General features: G+C 40.6%; 2 long non-coding RNA genes across 2 annotated transcripts in view; one reads left to right on the top strand and one right to left on the bottom strand.

Annotated features, from left to right (window-relative positions):
- The window catches only part of LOC309620021, a 601,726-nt gene that overhangs the window by 129,523 nt on the left and 452,316 nt on the right, over positions 1–19,887 (bottom strand). The gene's annotated exons all lie outside the window — the stretch shown is intronic.
- Positions 1,938–19,871, top strand: LOC309619978. The gene is made up of 3 exons (XR_014239331.1): positions 1,938–2,932; positions 3,498–4,304; positions 16,755–19,871. It is a non-coding gene; the product is annotated as an uncharacterized lncRNA (long non-coding RNA).

Here is a 19,887-nt window from a genome sequence, read left to right as displayed (position 1 = left end):
ATCGAAAGTATTACAAATGAATGTCTCTGCCTCTCTCCCTTCCCCCGCCTTCCTCTTACCTACTTATTCAACCTTGTTGCTGGAGGCTGCTATTTCCTCCAGAGTATTTACAGAGCCGCGGACATCCTGGTCTTCCAGGTGCGGTTCCAGGGTGATGGCACAGTTAAGGGAAGGGAGTGTGTAAAGAAAGAAGCCTCACACCCTTCACTCTCATATCTGGACGTACTGCCTTTCCAGCAGCCTTGCCCTCAGTGTGCTTGGGGCCAGGAGCGCCAAGTTTCCAAGGGCAACATAAAACATTCCTATACCCCTTGACTGTTCTAGGCATTTCTACGTTAAACTTGAAGCCTTTAGAAATTTCCCACCACCGAATATAAGAATGAGGATTGGATTCTTTGACATTTGGATTTCTCATTTACTCATCATGAAAATCCCTAATGGTATAGTTTTATATAATGTGTATACAGAGAAAGATTGTGAATAAATTAAATTGAGAGGTTGGAGTGCCCTCGTGGGGCACTGGCGACCTGAAAAATAGAGCCATTGGCTTTCTTTGTATCAGGAGAGAGAGAAGCAATTCTAGAAGGAGAAGTTGGCGTATGCAGCTTCATTACTGCCCTATGGGCTAACCAGCAAGAGGATTCTACAGTCATGGAACTGGATGAGCCGCTGCCCGAACAGCCACCATCTTTACTCTTTACAAAACGGGCCTGTGAAGAACATTGAACAGCTTGGAAGTATCACTTTTGAAAAAATTCTTTTGCATTCAGCATGGACTCGACCAGCATCTGTGGAGATTATTTTTTTGCTTCATTTTCTAAAGTTGTATTTAGAAAAGTCTTAAGTATTGTGCTTTGTAAAGAAGATGATTAAAATGAAGTTTTGTGGAAATATTTTTGTTCAAGGTTGTCATGGTCCAAGAGGAATGATATCTTGGAATTAAAGTCATTTTCCTCCATTTTCCACAATTCGGTTACTCTCAGAGAAATGCCTTAATGTCTTCAGAAGACATGGAATATAGTGCCCCCCCTTCTCATCTTTCCCAAGTGAAGAGAAATAATCCAGTAAAATCTGTAGCTGTGAATTCCATTTTTAAGTTGTTCACTTTTACATTCATATTTAAGCAGAAAATTCTGGTTAGGTCTAAATTCTTTTTTAGTGTAAAGATCATTAAATTATTATTCAAATAATTGTGTAAAGCCATTTTTATTCATCCACAGCCCTCTAGACAGCATACTCAAGCACATGATTTGTTTCTCCCATAAAGACAGCCTGTATCTATCATCACATGTGTGTCTTTGGTTACTAATAGCAGGCTTTTATTTCCTTTTGTAACCAGCTCCTTGATGGGAAAACCACAGGGTGTATAATTTATTGCTTACAGTTGCCATGGTCTGTATAAAAATAATCCCCAGGTCCCACAAAGGTCTTTGTATTGTAACCTGAGGTCATCATGGTCTCTTTTTTTGTATTAGATTAGGTTTTAGTCCTTTAGTTATTTTAGCACAAATTAATGTCAAGATGTTTTAGCACCAAGAGGGTTTGGTAAACAGCTTTTCTCTTTGGTTTTGTACAAATGCAAACTGTAACAAAGCAACGCGTGTGTGGGTGATAGTTGCTCAGCGTGGCTGACTGCAGTGTCCAACAGAGGGAAGGCTTGGCGCTTTTGACCCAAGCCAGGGGAAGAAGATGCCGTTCCCAAAACTGGCTCTAATGAGGAAACACAATGACCTAGGCAGAGAAAACTCTTTCGCGGCCAGAAATAAATGTTTGTCACTGGTGTAAGGACAGAGAGGGGTCATGTCTCTTAAGGCAATGAACCTTTGCTGTCATTCCTAGTTCCGTCCCTAGGGTTTCCGAACACGTGGAGCAGAGGGCAGCCCGTGAAGCCAAGGAGAATCCATGAAGCAGATGCAGATTCCTCAGAGGTAGTTTTATTTCATGCCTTTTTAAGTGACCCCAAATCGGAGTGGCTGTGAGGGCAGCCTCTTTCCATAAATGAAAGCGTGTGCTAATCGTATTTGTGAATCCAGGTTTCACAGTAAAATGGGCTATTCTTTTTTTCTTGTTGGAGCAATAGGTGATAAAAATATTTGAACCAAACAATAGAACAAGGTAACCTAGTAGGTTGTAGCTAGAATTTTCTAAGGAAAAAAATAGAGGGGGGAGAAAAACTGACTAAAAAAGGAGAGTTGAGTTCCTGGAGAAGCAGCTTCATGGGGCAGTTCTCTTTAAATGGCAACACGTTTAACTAAATTATACAGATAAACGATGTCATTTAAGTCGTGAATGCTTCCCTTCTCTCTCACCCCTATAGAATATGACTAGTTCTCCAAGAAACCAAGATTTGTTGGCAAACTTTGAGCGCTTTGATGAGAAAGTGCCCTGGAAATGCAAAACTTCATTATTAATTTGTTAATTTTTTAAAAAAGTTTTAAAGGGTTTTCAAACCAATTTTTAAAGCTAAAAAGAAAAACCACAAAGAAGTCAATAGCATTTCCAAGGTTATTCCCCAGGAGAAAAACAGAGATGTCTGAGGAGAAAGGGAGAGGATTCTCTTCAAGCTTCATGAGGGTTTCTTAGTTTGGGGCCTAATCTGAGAGGACCAGGAACTTGCCTGGGGCTGAAGCTCTGCTGTCGAATGCTGACAGGAGGTAGGTGAACTGGGACCCTTGTATGAAACACCCACCTGCCCCCCTGCCTTGGCCCCAGGAGGCTCTCGTGAAACGTTCTTATTTGTTCTCAATCAGGGCAGTCTCCTTGGAGGAAGTGAATCTGGAATGAAGAGAGAGAGAGACGTCTCAGAGGGAACTTCAGGCCTGGAAGGATAAATGCCCCACTTTTAAAGGGACACATCTAGTGCTGAGAATCTGGCAGGGGGTGATGAGGAAGACAAAACGGGGAGGCCACGCGGAGCATGAGAACCTTCAAGGTAATGGAGGACAACACATGCTAAGGAGGGGCCTGTTGACAAGGATCCTACCAACGAATCCTCTAAGGTTTAAAGGACCAGGGTGATGACTGTAGGTTCAAATGTAGACCCTGTCAGTCACCTTGAGTATTTTTAACTAACTTACTTTTTTTCTGATTATGAAGCTAATGTTATACCCAAAGTAGAAAATAAAAATGATAAAGAGAAAGGCAGATTAATATTTCCACATCTCCACCGCAGGGACCTGGTAGGATTGTACCCTCTGGCCTTCCTGTGGTTGGGCGGGGGCAGTTCCTGGCCAATATGTCTGCATGGTCTGGGCAGTGAGATTATTAGAGAATAAAAAGAGATGTGAAATGCTTTGAATTTAAAAAAAATAGAAAGGCAGGAATTGTCCGAATGTCATTCAGATACAGCCTTTAATAATTTTGGAGTCTCGTAATGGAGGTCATTCTGTGTCTATAGTTTTATAGTCTGGTTTTTATACTTAGTATTATCATTTCTTTGTCATTGCTTTTTTTTCAAAGACATGATTTGTAATGGCTGCATAATACTCTGTCTCTAGATACGCCAGAGAGCATTTAACCAGTCTTTTCTGGACCATGTATTGAGTGCTTACGATGTGCCGGACTCCGTGATGGGTGCTGAATGCAGCGTAGACCCCGTCCTCAGGGAGCTCAAATGGGAGAAAAATAGACAGGTAAGCAGGCAAGTCTTCCACAGGAAGAGAGCATGACCACAGAGGGAAGTCCAGGGGCTTTGGAACTGCAGAGCAGAAGTGCCCAAGGGAGCCTTGAGCGTGGGGAGGTCAGGGAAAGAAGGGCATTTTTGGTTAACTCCAATTTTTTTTATGTTATAAAGCTATGATGAGCATCTTTGGGCATAAATCTATGTTCACATTTCCAATTTATCCTTAAGACAATTCCTAGAAGTGGAGTGTGAGTTACCTGAGATTTTTAGCAAGAATAGTTTTTGCCTGATGGTAAACATAATTGAATTAACGTTAGTATAGTATACAAAAGTGACTAACCACCCATCTGCCACTAAAGTTGTAGTCGCCTAAACCTCCATGGGTATCAAGTCTGGGTCTCTTCCTTCTGGCTAGTCACTGCTCAAATGTCACCTCATCACAGAGGCCATCCCTAACCCGCTAAATACAAGAGCAACTTTAGCCTCAATCTTCCCTCAGACTGTCCCATAGGAGAGTCTGTTTCATTCTGTTTCATTCACACACACACACACACACACACACACACACACCCCACCTACTTACTTGTCTGTTTTCTGTCTCCTCTCCCTAGAATGAAGCCGCCATGAGATAGTGACTTTATTTTCTTCACTGCTATGTCCCCAGCACCTAAAACATTGCCAGGTGCATACGAAGCACTTGATACATGTTTGTTGACCGAATAGATGGATTGGTAATTGTGACTGATGCCAAATGGAATTTATTCTATAAATTTGAGCAGTGTAGTTTTACCTTTACTAAAACTCTAAGCGCAAAACTGTAGCATTCGGGGGGATTCATGACATAAGAAAACAGTTATGAAGAAAGCCTTGAGGCGCTTTACTTGTACCTGAGTCTCAGCCAACACCTGGACCCAAAGGAGTGTGCTTACATCACCATGGATCTTAGAACAAATTCACATGGTCTGTACACCACTAACTCTAAGCCTTTCATCGACTATTAGAAAACCGTGGCTACCTCTGTTTTAAGACATAAAGCATTATTTTTTACTTAGCTTCACTCTGGAGAAAGAATGAATTCAAGGGTGAGCGTATTCCTGATCCTTTACTCCTGACACTTCTCTGAAGTCAGCTGAGAACCTAATCGCTGCCCCTCAGAGCTGACCATTTGCCCTCAAAGTGATGAATAAGTAGGACATGTAGATGAGCCCTGAGCCTCTGCGACATGCCATAGGGTTCTTGGGGTGTGATCCCCAAAAGAGCATCACCAACCAGGAAGTGGTAGAAATGGAAATCCTTGGGCCCTGACCTAGACCTTCTGATTTAGAAACTCTGGAGAAGGACCCAGCAGTCTGTGTTTTAAGAAGTCCTCCTGATGATTCTTATGCATGCTCAAGTTTGAGGACCACTGTCATGGGGGGATCATCTCACTCTCAATGAATTGTGTGTAGAATAACCCATAGCAATCTTTTCCGGATATCTCTAGTTAGACTTTGGCTGCAGCAAAACAAGGTGCACTGTCCAGAAACTATGCCATGGTCTGTTAGGTTAAACCATATGGAATTGACATTTGTAGGTCAAATATGGTTAAATAGGGCTTCCAGTTTCAGCTCAGAGACACAGAAAGCTGCAGGATGTCCTTCCCGTGCTTACAACAAGAAAAAAGCTGGACAGACTGGAAAGTAAAAGAGAACTGAGTTTTCAGAGCAAACAGCCATTTCAAACTCTGGAGAGAGACAGGCACTTTTCTTGAGACACAGGACCTGAGCATTTGCTTACCAGGGACAGAAGCCATCAGATACTATAGAAATGGAAAAGAATATAAACCTAGAAGAATTAGCAAATTGCTTGAGGCTTAGTGTGGACTAGCTTGAGAGTATGACGCTCCTGGGGAGAGGGGTTAAACCTCTTTGCAGACATTTCCTCTAAGAACCCCTCCTGGCTCTTACAGGGAGGATCAGGGAAAATCCAGAGAAAATTCATGGTGCAGGCTGGAAGTGCTGGCTCAGGAATCACTGAGAATTCCAGTCAGATCCTTATCCCTTAAGGAGAAAAAGGCTTTATTCTACAGGGGGCAGACATGGTCTACGGACACCGGTGAAATGCCGTTGCAGCTGGAGGAATCAATTCCACTCAGCCTCAATTCCCATCTCACCTAAAAAGATTTAATCTTCAGGGAAAAGGGCCTCAAGGCTGTTGGTTGAGAATGCCGTTGGATACCCACTGCATCTGGGGAAAGAGAAGGAAAGCTTTATCCCTGGAGGAGGGACAGAAGCACTTTTGATGAAACTGAGGCTTAGCATATTAGAGACACCTCTCCACCATGCCCCACTAGCACACTAACAAATCTCCAGGAATAACAACAGTGGATTACAGCAGGGAGAGCTGCAAGAGATAGACTGTCTTGGGAACAGCACAAAGGGAAGCCCCAAAACCAAGAGGGGGGACCAAAAAAGATCACTAGAGGAATTCTGTGTCTCTGATGTCCACAGAGACAACAAACCTCAACACTACCACAGTATCTACTGCCTTATACAAAATGTCTGGCTTTCAACAAAAAATTACAAGGCATGCCAAAAGGCAAGAAAATTCAGTCTGAAGAGACAAAGCAATCATCGGAACCAGACACAGATATGACACAGCTATTGGAAGTATCAGAGAATGAATTTAGAATAACTATGATCACGATGTTAAAGGCTCTAATGAAAAAAGTAGACAACATGCAAGATCAGATAGGTAACTTCAGCAGAGACAGAAACTATAAGAAAGATTCAAATGGCTGGAAGTCAGAAACACAATAACAGAAATGAAGAATGTCTTTGGTTAATCAGCAGACTTAAATATTTATATTTACTTAAATAAATAGCAGGGCTGACAGAGATAAAAAGAGAAGGCACAAATCACAAAATCAAGAATGCAACAGGGAACATCATTACAGATCTTGTAGCCATTCAAAGGATAATAAGGGAATACTATGAACAAGTTTATGATCATAAATTCAACATATTAGAAGAAATGGACCAATTTCTCAAAAACCACAAACTATCAAAACTCAACCAAAATAAAATAGACAATCGTTAACAATCCTATAACCATTGGAAAAAATGAACTTGTAATTCTGAAGCTCTGAAAAAGAAATCTCCAGTTCAAAATGGTTTCACTGGAGAATTCTATCAAATATTTAAAGAAGTTTTATTTCTCTGTGGATCTTTTTTTTTTAACATCTTTATTGGAGTATAATTGCTTTACAATGGTGTGTTAGTTTCTGCTTTATAACAAAGTGAATCAGCTATACATACACATATATCCCCATATCTCCTCCCTCTTGTGTCTCCCTCCCAGCCTCCCTATCCCACCCCTCTAGATGGTCACAAAGCACCGAGCTGATCTCCCTGTGCTATGCGGCTGCTTCCCACTAGCTATCTGTTTTACATTTGGTAGTGTATATATGTCAATGACACTCTCTCACCCTGTCACATCTCACCCCTCCCCCTCCCCATATCCTCAAGTCCATTCTCTAGTAGGTCTGTGTCTTTATTCCTGTCTTGCCCCTAAGTTCTTCATGACCTTTTTTTTTTTCAGATTCCATATATATGTGTTAGCATACGGTATTTGTTTTTCTCTTTCTGACTTACTTCACTCTGTATGACAGACTCTAGGTCCATCCAGCTCACTACAAATAACTCAATTTCGTTTCTTTTTATGGCTGAGTAATATTCCATTGTACATATGTGCCACATCTTCTTTATCCATTCATCTGTTGATGGACACTTAGGCTTCTTCCATGTCCTGGCTATTGTAAATAGTGCTGCAGTGAACATTGTGGTACTTGACTCTTTTTGAATTATGGCTTTCTCAGGGTATATGCCCAGTAGTGGGATTGCTGGGTCGTATGGTAGTTCTATTTTTAGTTTTTTAAGGAACCTCCATACTGGCCTCCATAATGGCTGTATCAATTTACATTCCCACCAACAGTGCAAGAGGGTTCCCTTTTCTCCACACCCTCTCCAGCATTTGTTGTTTGTAGATTTTCTGATGATGCCCATTCTGACTGGTGTGAGGTGATACCTCACTGTAGTTTTGATTTGCATTTCTCTAATAAATAGTGATGTTGAGCAGCTTTTCATGTGCTTCTTGTCCATCTGTATGTCTTTTTTGGAGAAATGTCTATTTAGGTCTTCTGCCCATTTTTGGATTGGGTTGTTTGTTCTTTTGATATTGAGCTGCATGAGCTGATTGTATATTTTGCAGGTTAATCCTTTGTCAGTTGATTCGTTTGCAACTATTGTCTCCCATTCTGAGGGTTGTCTTTTTGTCCTGTTTATGGTTTCCTTTGCTGTGCAAAAGCTTTTAATTTTCATTAGGTCCCATTTATTTATTTTTGTTTTAATTTCCATTTGTCTAGGAGGTGGGTCAAAAAGGATCTTGCTGTGATGTATGTCATAGAGTGTTCTGCCTATGTTTTCCTCTAAGAGTTTGATAGTGTCTGGCCTTACATTTAGGTCTTTAATCCATTCTGAGTTTATTTTTCTGGATGGTGTTAGGAAGTGTTCTAACTTCATTCTTTTACATGTAGCTGTCCAGTTTTCCCAGCACCCCTTATTGAAGAGGCTGTCTTTTCTCCATTGTATATTCTTGCCTCCTTTATCAAAGATAAGGTGACCATATGTGCGTGCGTTTATCTCTGGGCTTTCTATCCTGTTCCGTTGATGTATATTTCTGTCTTTGTGCCAGTACCATACTGTCTTGATTACTGTAGTTTTGTAGTATAGCCTGAAGTCAGGGAGCCTGATTCCTCCAGCTCCGATATTCTTTCTCAAGATTGCTTTGGTTATTCGCGGTCTTTTGTGTTCCCATACAAATTGTGAAATTTTTTGTTCTAGTTCTGTGAAAAATGCAATTGGTAGTTTGATAGGGATTGCATTGAATCTGTAGATTGCTTTGGGTAGTATAGTCATTTTCACAACGTTGATTCTTCCAGTCCCAGAACATGGTATATCTCTCCATCTGTTTGTGTCACCTTTAATTTCCTTCATCAGTGTCTTATAGTTTTCTGCATACAGGTCTTTTGTCTCCTTAGGTAGGTTTATTCCTAGATATTTTATTCTTTTTGTTGCAGTGGTAAATGGGAGTGTTTCCTTAATTTCTCTTTCAGATTTTTCATCATTAGTGTATAGGAATGCAAGAGATTTCTGTGCATTAATCTTGTATCCTGCTACATTACCAAATTCATTGATTAGCTCTAGTAGTTTTCTGGTACCATCTTTAGGATTCTCTATGTATACTATCATATCATCGGCAAACAGTGACAGTTTTACTTCTTTTCTGATTTGGATTCCTTTTATTTCTTTTTCTTCTCTGATTGCTGTGGCTAAGACTTCCAAAACTATGTTGAATAATAGTGGTGAGAGTGGGCAACCTTGTCTTGTTCCTGATCTTAGTGGAAATGGTTTCAGTTTTTCACCATTGAGAACGATGTTGGCTGTGGATTTGTCATATATGGCCTTTATTATGTTGAGGTAAGTTCCCTCTATGCCTACTTTCTGGATGGTGTGTTTCATAAATGGGTGTTGAATTTTGTCAAAAGTTTTTCTGCATTTATTCAGATGATCATATGGTTTTTCTCCCTCGATTTTTTAGTATGGTGTATCACATTGATTGATGTGCATATATTGAAGAATCCTTGCATTCCTGGGATAAACCCCACTTGAACATGGTGTATGATCCTTTTAATGTGCCATTGGATTCTGTTTGCTAATATTTTGTTGAGGATTTTTGCATCTATGTTCATCAGTGATATTGGCCTGTAGTTTTCTTTCTTTGTGACATCTTTGTCTGGTTTTGGTATCACGGTGATGGTGGCCTTGTAGAATGAGTTTGGGAGTGTTCCTCCCTCTGCTATATTTTGAAAGAGTTTGAGAAGGATAGGTGTTAGCTCTTCTCTAAATGGTTCATAGAATTCGCCTGTGAAGCCTTCGGGTCCTGGACTTCTGTTTGTTGGAAGATTTTTAATCACAGTTTCAATTTCATTACTTGTGATTGGTCTGTTCATATTTTCTATTTCTTCCTGGTTCAGTCTCGGAAGGTTGTGCTTTTCTAAGAATTTGTCCATTTCTTCCAGGTTGTCCATTTTATTGGCATATAGTTGCTTGTAGTAATCTCTCATGATCCTTTGTATTTCTGGAGTGTCAGTTGTTACTTCTCCTTTTTCATTTCTAATTCTATTGATTTGAGTCTTCACCCTTTTTTTCTTCATGAGTCTGGCTAATGGTTTATCAACTTTGTTTATCTTCTCAAAGAACCAGCTTTTAATTTTATTGATCTTTGCTATCGTTTCCTTCATTTCTTTTTCATTTGTTTCTGATCTGATTTTTATGATTTCTTTCCTTCTGCTAACTTTGGGGTTTTTTTGTTCTTCTTTCTCTATTTGCTTTAGGTGTAAGGTTAGGTTGTTTATTTGAGATGTTTCTTGTATCTTGAGGTAGGATTGTATTGCTATAAACTTCCCTCTTAGAACTGCTTTTGCTGCCTCCCATAGGTTTTGGGTCATCGTGTTTTCATTGTCATTTGTTTCTAGGCATTTTTTGATTTCCTCTTTGACTCCTTCAGTGACCTCTTGGTTATTTAGTAGCGTATTGTTTAGCCTCCATGTGTTTGTATCTTTTACAGTTTTTTTCCCCGTAATTGATATCTAGTCTCATAGCACTGTGGTCGGAAAAGATACTCATACGATTTCAATTTTCTTAAATTTACCAGGGCTTGATTTGTGACCCAAGATATGGTCTATCCTGGAGAATGTTCCATGAGCACTTAAGAAGAAAGTGTATTCTGTTGTTTTTGGACGGAATGTCCTATAAATATCAGTTAAGTCCATCTTGTTTAATGTGTGATTTAAAGCTTGTGTTTCCTTATTTATTTTCATTTTGGGTGATCTGTCCATTGGTGAAAGTGGGGTATTAAAGTCCCCTACTATTATTGTGTTACTGTTGATTTCCCCTTTTATGGCTGTTAGCATTTGCCTTATGTATTGAGGTGCTCCTATGTTGGGTGCATCAATATTTACAGTTGTTATATCTTCTTCTTGGATCGATCCCTTGGTCGTTATGTAGTGTCCTTCTTTGTCTCTTGTAATAGTCTTTATTTTAAAGTCTGTTTTGTCTGTTATGAGAATTGCTGCTCCAGCTTTCTTTTGATTTCCATTTGAATGGAATATCTTTTTCCATCCCCTCACTTTCAGCCTGTATGTGTCCCTAGGTCTGAAGTGAGTCTCTTGTAGACAGCATATATATGAGTCTTGTTTTTGTATCCATTCAGCCAGTCTATGTCTTTTGGTTAGAGCATTTAATCCATTTACATTTAGGGTAATTGTCGATATGTATGTTCCTATGACCATTTTCTTAATTATTTTGGGTTTGTTTTTGTGGGTCTTTTCCTTCTCTTGTGTTTCCTGCCTAGAGAAGTTCCTTTAGCATTTGTTGTAAAGCTGGTTTGGTGGTGCTGAATTCTCTTAACTTTCCTTGTCTGTAAAGGTTTTAATTTCTCCATCAAATCTGAATGACATCCTTCTGGGTAGAGTAATCTTGGTTGTAGGTTTTTCCCTTTCATCACTTTAAATGTCCTGCCACTCCCTTCTGGCTTGCACAGTTTCCACTGAAAGATCAGCTTTTAACCTTATGGAGATTCCCTTGTATGTTATTTGTTGCTTTTCCCTTGCTGCTTTTAATATTTTTTCTTTGTATTTAATTATTGATAGTTTGATTAATATGTGTTTTGGCGTGTTTCTCCTTGGATTTATCCTGTATGGGACTCTCTGTTCTTCCTGGACTTGATTGACTATTTCCTTTCCTGTTAGGGAAATTTTCAAGTATAATCTCTTCAAATATTTTCTCAGTCCCTTTCTTTTTCTCTTCTTCTTCTGGGACCCCTATAATTCGAATGTTGGTGCGTTTAATGTTGTCCCAGAGGTCTCTGAGACTGTCCTCAATTCTTTTCATTCTTTTTTCTTTCTTCTGCTCTGCAGTAGTTATTTCCACTATTTTATCTTCCAGGTCACTTATCCGTTCTTCTGCCTCAGTTGTTCTGCTATTGATTCCTCCTAGAGAATTTTTAATTTCATTTATTGTGTTGTTCATCATTGTTTGCTTAGTCTTTAGTTCTTCTAGGTCCTTGTTAAACATTTCTTGTATTTTCTCCATTCTATTTCCAAGATTTTCGATCATCTTTACTATCATTGCTCTGAATTCTTTCTCAGGTAGACTGCCTGTTTCCTCTTCATTTGTTTGGCCTGGTGGGTTTTTACCTTGCTCCTTCATCTGCTGTGTATTTCTCTGTCTTCTCATTTTGTTTAACTTACTGTGTTTGAAGTCTCCTTTTCGCAGGCTGCAGGTTCACAGTTCCCGTTGTTTTTGGTGTCTGCCCCCAGTGGGTGAGGTTGGTTCAATGGGTTGTGTATGCTTCCCGGTGGAGGGGACTGGTGACTGTGTTCTGATTGGGGGGGCTGGATCTTGTGTTTCTGGTGGGCAGGGCCATGTCTGGTGGTGTGTTTTGGGGTGTCTGTGAACTTTGTATGATTTTAGGCAGCCTCTCTGCTAATGGGTGGTGTTGTGTTCCTGTCTTGCTAGTTGTTTGGCATGGGGCGTCCAGCACTGGAGCTTTCTGGCCGTTGAGTGGAGCTGGGTCTTAGCATTGAGACGGAGATCTCTGGGAGAGCTCTTGCCGATTGATATTATGTGGGGCCAGGAGGTCTCTGGTGGTCCAATGTCCTGAACTCAGCTCTCCCACCTCAGAGGCTCAGGCCTCACAGCAGGGCGGAGCGCCAAGACCCTATCCGCCACACGGCTGATTATGGAAACTGAGAAGTCCAACAATCTGTGTTATGGGAGCTGGAGACTCGGGAAGCCAGTGGTGTAGTTCCAGTCTGAGTCCAAAGGCCTCAGGAGTGCCAATGGTATAAGTCCCAGTCTCTGATATTTTCTCCTGATTCAGGTGGGAACGCCAAGGTATTCTTGCTTCCAGTCTGATTCAACCTGCAGATACGGATCAAGTTTGGGGCAACCTACTTAACAGGGCTATGATGAATCATTCTTGATACACGCCGAGTTGGATAGTGTACATAAGTAATTTGAAGCCAAGTCATATAGAGAGTGCTTGAGGGCTCTAGGGAGTCTGGTTTGGAGAGGCGTAAACACAGGAAGGACGAGCACCTTTTAGAAGAACGCAGGGTGAGGGAGTCAAAATGGATTTTAAATGTAAAATGTAAAACTATGTAACTTTTAGAAAAAAAGAGGAGAAAACCTTTGAGCCCTAGGTCTAGGGAAAGAGTTCTTTAACTTGAAATCAAAAGCACCATCCATAAATGGAAAAACTGATAAATTGGGCCTCATCAAGATTAAAAGCCTTTATCTACGAAACAGAAACAGACTCACAGACATAGAGAACAGGCTTGTGGTTGCCAAGGGGGAGGTGGGGAGAGAGAGGATTGGATTGGGAGTTTGGGACTAGCAGATACAAACTATTATATATAGTATGGATAAACAACAAGGTCCTATTGTATAGCACACGGAATTATACTCAATATCCTGTAATAAACCATAATGGAAAAGAATTTTTTTAGAAGATTAAAAGCTTTTGGTCTATCTGTTAAAGAGGATAAAAAGACAAGCTACAGACTGGGAGAGAAATATTTGCAACCCCCATATCTGACAAAGAATTGCTATCTAGAATATATAGAGAACACTCAAAACTCAACAGTAAAAAACCAAATATTCCAGTTAGAAAATGGGCACAAGATATGAACAAACATTCACCAAAGAAGATAAACAAATGGCAGAAAAGCACATGAAAAGATGTTAAACATCATTATCCATTGGAAAAATGCAAATTAAAACCACAGTGAGATATTACTACGCACTTATCAAAATGGCTAAAATTTTTTAAAGTGACAACACCAAATACTAGTAAGGAGGTGGAGAAACTGGATCACTTGTACATTGCTGGTGGGAATGTAAAATGGTGTAGCCACTCTGGAAAACAATTTGGCAGTTTCTTAAAAAATTAAACAGGCAACTACCATATGACCTAGAATTTGCACTCCTGGGCATTTATCCCAGAGAAATGAAAACTTACGTTCACACAGAAACCTGTACATGAATGTTCATCGCAGCTTTATTCATAATAACCCAGGACTGGAAACAACCCAGGTGTCCTTCAGTGGGTGCATGATTAAAGAAACTGTCGTGCATCTATACCATGGAATAGTGCTCAGCAATAATTGGAAAGGATTACTGATGCAACAGCTTGGATGAATCCCAGGGGAATTGTGCTGGGTGAAAAAAGACAATCCTTAAAGGTTACATATTCTATGGTTCCATTTATATAACATTCTTGAAATGACAAAATTATAGAAATGGAGATCAGATTAGTGGTTGCCAGCAGTTAGGGATGAGGGGTGAGAAGGGAGATGGGTGTGGCAGTCAGAGGGCAGCAGGAGGGATCCTTGTGGTGATGAAACTGTTCTGTATGTTGACTGTCTTAATGTCAATGTCCTGATATCTTGATATCAGTATCCTTGATAGCGTACTACAGTTTGGCAAGATGTTACCATTGGGGCAAACTGGTTAAAGGGTACACCAGATCTCTGTATGATTTCTACAATCATCTCAAAATGAAGTTTAATTTTAAAAAAGTCTTTTGTGCACACAGAACAGCAATAGAGACAAATAGGGATTCTTCCTGAGGAGAATCATCAAGATGGTGAGTAGCCTGGATATTATGTCATGCAGAAATGATCGAAGGGTGTGGGAGGTGGGAGAAACCTGAGGGCAGTACTTGGAAAGCTGCCATGTGGAAGAATTAAATTAGAGTAAATGGGTGGTAGTTATAAGAGAAGACTTCACTTAAATATATGGAAGAACTTTCTAGAAACTAGTTGTGTTTAAAAAATGAGATGATGAGATTCTAAATATCTAGAGATTCTGGCCTTGCTGTTGCTTGAGCATGCTAGGATGCCTTAGGGCCTTTGCACTGACCCTTGCCTCTGCCTGCAATGCTCTTCCTGTACATATCTGCATGGCTAACACCCTTATCTCTTTCAAGTTCTTCTTCAATGTCCATTATAAGTCAAGTGGGGGCTTTGGTTCATGTTATCGTCATCTTCACTCCAGGCCCTAGGCTGATGAAGCAGGTATCATCTGGAATGTTACTGGCAGCAGAAAGTTGAAGGCAGAGAGAAAAGAGTGCTCTGGAAGGTCTTGTACCAGAAACAAAATACTCATTTTCACAGTGAGGCTGGGCATTCCCAGAAAAGAGAGTTGGAAATTAGAAGAGTGTTTTGGAGAGAGATTGGTGTGCTGGTGAGTTCCTCTCTGCCAATGGGGGTGTTGGAGGGTTGCCTACTACTCACCATGAGCCTAGGGAAAGGACTCAAAGATGGCTTGCTTTTCTCTTTCTGACTTACTTCACCCTGTATGACAGACTCTAACTCCATCCACCTCACTACAAATAACTCCATTTCGTTTCTTTTTATGGCTGAGTAATATAGGGTGGGAGGGAGGGAGATGCAAGAGGGAAGAGATATGGGAACATATGTATATGTATAACTGATTCACTTTGTTATAAAGCAGAAACTAACACACCATTGTGAAGCAATTAGACTCCAATGAAGATGTTAAAAAAAAAAAAAAAAAGATGGCTTGCTACGTATGTTCCCAAGAAGTTTTCAGGACATGGAAGACAAGTGTGGGGTGAAGGGTATGCATTTCCCCTGGACCGGGTATGGTCCCAGCATGAGAAACCCATTAGTGGGGTTGCCTTAGCTCCTCTCCCTACACACCCCCATCTTGGAGAGGTGGCCAGCATGGTGGAAGAGGGGAGAAGCCAACACTGCTCCTCCTTTTCCTGCTGCAAGTGGGCAGCCTGGAGCAGGCCTAGAGTGGAGAAGGGAGAAATGCTTTTCTTTTTAATGTTGAAACTTTTAAGTCTTCTCATCTTAAAAGAATTTTAGACGTTTCCAGAAAAAGTTGCAAAAATCATACAAGGAGCACAACACAGGACAGAGATCTCAGAGAAAGGGGAAACAAATAGAGCCCTGCAATTTCCCAGCTTACGGGCCTGAGAGAGTTTCCAGGCCATAGAACAGAGAAAGGGAAGCCGAGGGGAGCCCGGTTATCATTCTAAGTTGAGCTTATGGAGCTGGAATGCCAACGAGGCCACGGTTTGAGTACTGGGGAGGAGAAGGCTGCACAGAGTTCCAGAGGTGTGTAGATCGGGAATCTTCAGTAGAGTACGGACCAGCACCTGTGTGTAAAGAAAATACTCAAGGCTGGGGAAAGAACTACCTGAATGGATTAGAGGGAACAATCCTTGGAGGTCCCACAGGGCCCAGATAGTTTCTGTTTCCACTGGCCAGAATGGAAAAACTTCATAAATCCCAAGACATTGGGTAGAATATTTAGAAAGGCATTGCCTCAGTAGTAGGGATTAATTACCCCTAGCCTAAAGGCTGCTCTGATCCCATTTAAAACAAAGTTTAAAAGGAAGCCTCAGAAGGATCAAACTATTTCCAAGTAACTTAACTGTGTCCCAGAACAAAGCTCAAGAATATTTATAGGAATACAAAAATACACAGTACTCATTAAGGTAAAATTCACAATGTGTGGCATCTAATAAAAAATTACCAGGCATGCAAAGAAGCAGGAAAAAAATGACCGACAATGAGGAGAAAAATCAACCCACAGGAAAAGATCCAGTAATAAAACAGATAATAGTATTCATAAACAAGGATATTAAAACAGTTATTATAACTATATTCTATACCTTCAAGAAGGTAGAGGGCACATGTAGGACCAGAATGGGCAGTTGATTTAGGGGTGACATAACTGTGAGTTCAGAGATTGCATGCTCATACCTAATGACTTGGTCTTTCCATCCCTATCTATCTGTGAGTGATAGTCTTGTTTGTTCCATCATATATTCCATCTGCAACATGTCGTAGAGGGAAATAACTTATTATTTTTACTAAATCTTATGAAGTCCACCTTTTCTCACAATCTACTTGCTCACTCATGGTGTATAATTAAAACATGCTATGGGGACTTACCTGGTGGCGCAGTGGTTAAGAATCCGCCTGCCAATGCAGGGGACACCGGTTCGAGCCCTGGTCGGGGAAGATCCACATGCTGCAGAGCAACTAAGCCCGTGCGCCACAACTACTGAGCCTGCGATCTAGAGCCCACGAGCCACAACTACTGAGCCTACATGCCACAACTACTGAAGCCCACGCACCTAGAACCCGTGCTCTGCAACAAGAGAAGCCATCGCATTGAGAAGCCCACGCACCACAACAAAGAGTAGCCCCCGCTCAACGCAACTAGAGAAAGCCCGTGTGTGGCAACGAAGACCCAACATAGCCAAAAATAAATAAATTTTTTAAAAAAACATGCTATGAGTTTCACCTATATTTCATAAACTAGTATTTTACGTATAATCTATGCTTAATGCTTCTTATGAGTTTCATCCACCCTGTTTGTTTTTCTTGTACTTTATGGCAGATTACAATAATCTATGTCCATACAATATTTATAGCATCTATACACAGGTATATCTGTCTATAGACATATCTGTCTATCTACTTATGACATAATGGCAGGGACTTTGGCTGTCTAGTTCACTATGATAACCTCTGCACCAAGGACAGTGCCTGACACACAACAGATGCTCAAGAAATCCTTGTTGAATTACTACATATGTTAGAGTTTTTCCAAATACATATACTATTGTGCAACCTGGTTGTTTCCCTTTTGTCACTATTTGCTTGGCCCTTGGGTACACTGTATTTTCTTAGGAAAAAAGTAATGAAATTGCCACTCAAATGGTAACTAAAATATTTACAGTGTTTACAGTGTGAGTCAAAGAACTAACTAGTGGGACCACAACTGGTATGAATTACCAACCTAAAATAAAATGGAGGAAATGGGAAGAACACCTAGATTTAATCTTACTCTTTAGCTACAGTGCCTCCACTCTATTCTTCAATTCCCTGTGCCAGTCCAAATGACATCTCTGCACTGGGGCAAAGTGTTTTCCAGGATGTGCACTTAGTAAGGGGCAAGGCAGAGGTAAGAACAGACAATTGTTCAACTAAACGGAAAAGACTAATCCAGCATTCTGCAATTTTCTCATCAGTGGGGCTGGGGCAGGGGAGGTAGGAAGGACATTGGGAGAAGGGACTGGGGCATGTTTCAGGTGTGCGAATTACTAGAAACAATGAGAAGGTGGGCTGTGCATGCCAACTGCGAGGAAGGCGCCTGCTAGCCAGGGTCTTTACTCAGCAGGGGTTGTGTTTAAAGAAAGATATTATTCAAGCCAGAATTCACAACTCCTATGAGTGAGTCTCACTTAGTCAGCAGGGCCCAGTGAGAGCTGGAAGAAACAGGAAGATTGAAGTGCGGGCAACAGCAAGACATTGGCAAGCAATTGTGAACTGGGCATCTCTGCCCTTCTGAAGGCTGTGCCAGTCATTGAAATAATCTCAGATGAACAGGCACATTAGGAAAATTACTATTATTATGCATTACAAGGTTACAAAGAAAATGTGTCCTTTTATAGCATCGTACTTTTAAAAAATCTTAGAAGTATTGGAAGTTTTCTCTAGCTTTCCTCTTCCTAATTCTGGCCTGTGTGTTTTTACAGATTTCCTCAGAGCCCATTTTCCATTCATTGACTACAAAAGAGGTTGCACATTGATATCACTTGTGAAATTGCTAATTTCTACCAGGACAGGAATTAGGATTTCTCCAAAGATTTATGCTGGCGATTTCTGCTTTCTTTTGGGGGTGAGGTAGAGGGATGGACTATATTATTGCTGAAACATGAAGAGAAGGCAAAGTGTTGTTTTATAAGGTAAGTCCTATCCTGCTTGTGTCAAAATGGCTTGTGATATGCTGCAAAGGACACCATCAAGAAAGTAAAAAGACAGCCCACAGAAGAGGAGAAAGTATTTGCAAATCACATATCTGATAAGGGCCTTGTATCTATAATATATAAAGAGCTTTTGCAATTCAATAATAAAAAGACAAATACCCTGTTTTTAAAAGGGTAAAGGGTCTGAATGGACTTTTCTCCAAAGAAATTATGCAAATAGAGGATAAGCGCACGACAAAATGCTCAACATCATTAGTCTTTAAGAGAAACGCAAATCAAAATCCCAGTGAGCTATCACTTCACTCCCACTAGGATGGCTATAATCAAAAAGACAATAACAAGTGTTGGTGAGAGTGTGGAGAAGTTGGCATGCTTGTACACTGCTGGTGGAAATATAAAACAGTGGAGCCACATTGGAAAGCAGTGGTAGCTTCTCCAAAGCTTAAACATAAAGTTGCCATATGACCCAGAAATCCCATTCCTAGGTATATACCCAGAACAAATGAAAACCTCTATCCACACTTTGTATGATTCCATTTATAGGAAATGTCCAGAACAGCCAAATCTATAGAGACAGAAATTAGATTGGTGGTTGCCTGGGGCTGAGGGGTGTTGGGGGAGGTGGAGAGAGATTGTTGATGAGTACTGGGGTTTTCTGGGGGTGATGAAAATGTTCTAAAACTGAGTATGATGATGGCTGCTCAACTCCGTGGGTAAACTAAAAACTATTCAAATGGGTTAATTGGATGGTTTGTGAATTATATCTCAATAAAACTATTATTAAAAATGAAGACCACCAAAACCCCAAAACCTTGTGACAATGTCCAGTGCATCCTATCTTTTAAATAAATACAAGTACTACCTGCAGTGGTAATACTACTTTTTAATACTTGGGCCTAAAATCGTGAGGTGGGTAAGATCCAGAGTAAAGAGCCCTTTGGGTTCACAGCATTTCTTAGATCCGGCAGGCAGGCTACTTGGAGTCTATTTTCCAGGCCAACAAAATTTGATGCTGGTGCATCACGGTGCTTTTGTCAAGGTCACAGTGAAAGTCAGGACAAGCGGGTCTCCAGGGCATGAGCTCAGGAGGGCCATGCTCTTGGCAACTGGGGACAAGGAGTACAAACTCAGAGGTATTTTAAATAAGCATCTTCTCATCTCGATTCTGCGTTAACACTACATCTGTATTTAGTTTGGAATTGAAGATTTACAACCAACCGGCGCTTTGAAAGAGCTTTTACTCTGCTTGAAAAGCCTCAAATTGTTTTGAGGAAAAAAATGGGACTCCTAAGGCTGGAGGGACGGCAACAGCAGCAAAACCCTGAAATTCGTGAATCCGCCCTTCTTAG

This window comes from Balaenoptera borealis (assembly GCF_965194805.1).
Source record: "Balaenoptera borealis genome assembly, chromosome: X".
NCBI lineage: Eukaryota > Metazoa > Chordata > Mammalia > Artiodactyla > Balaenopteridae > Balaenoptera > Balaenoptera borealis.
The sequence above is the reverse complement of the archived record's forward strand: the minus strand, read 5'-3'. Positions and strand labels throughout refer to the sequence as shown.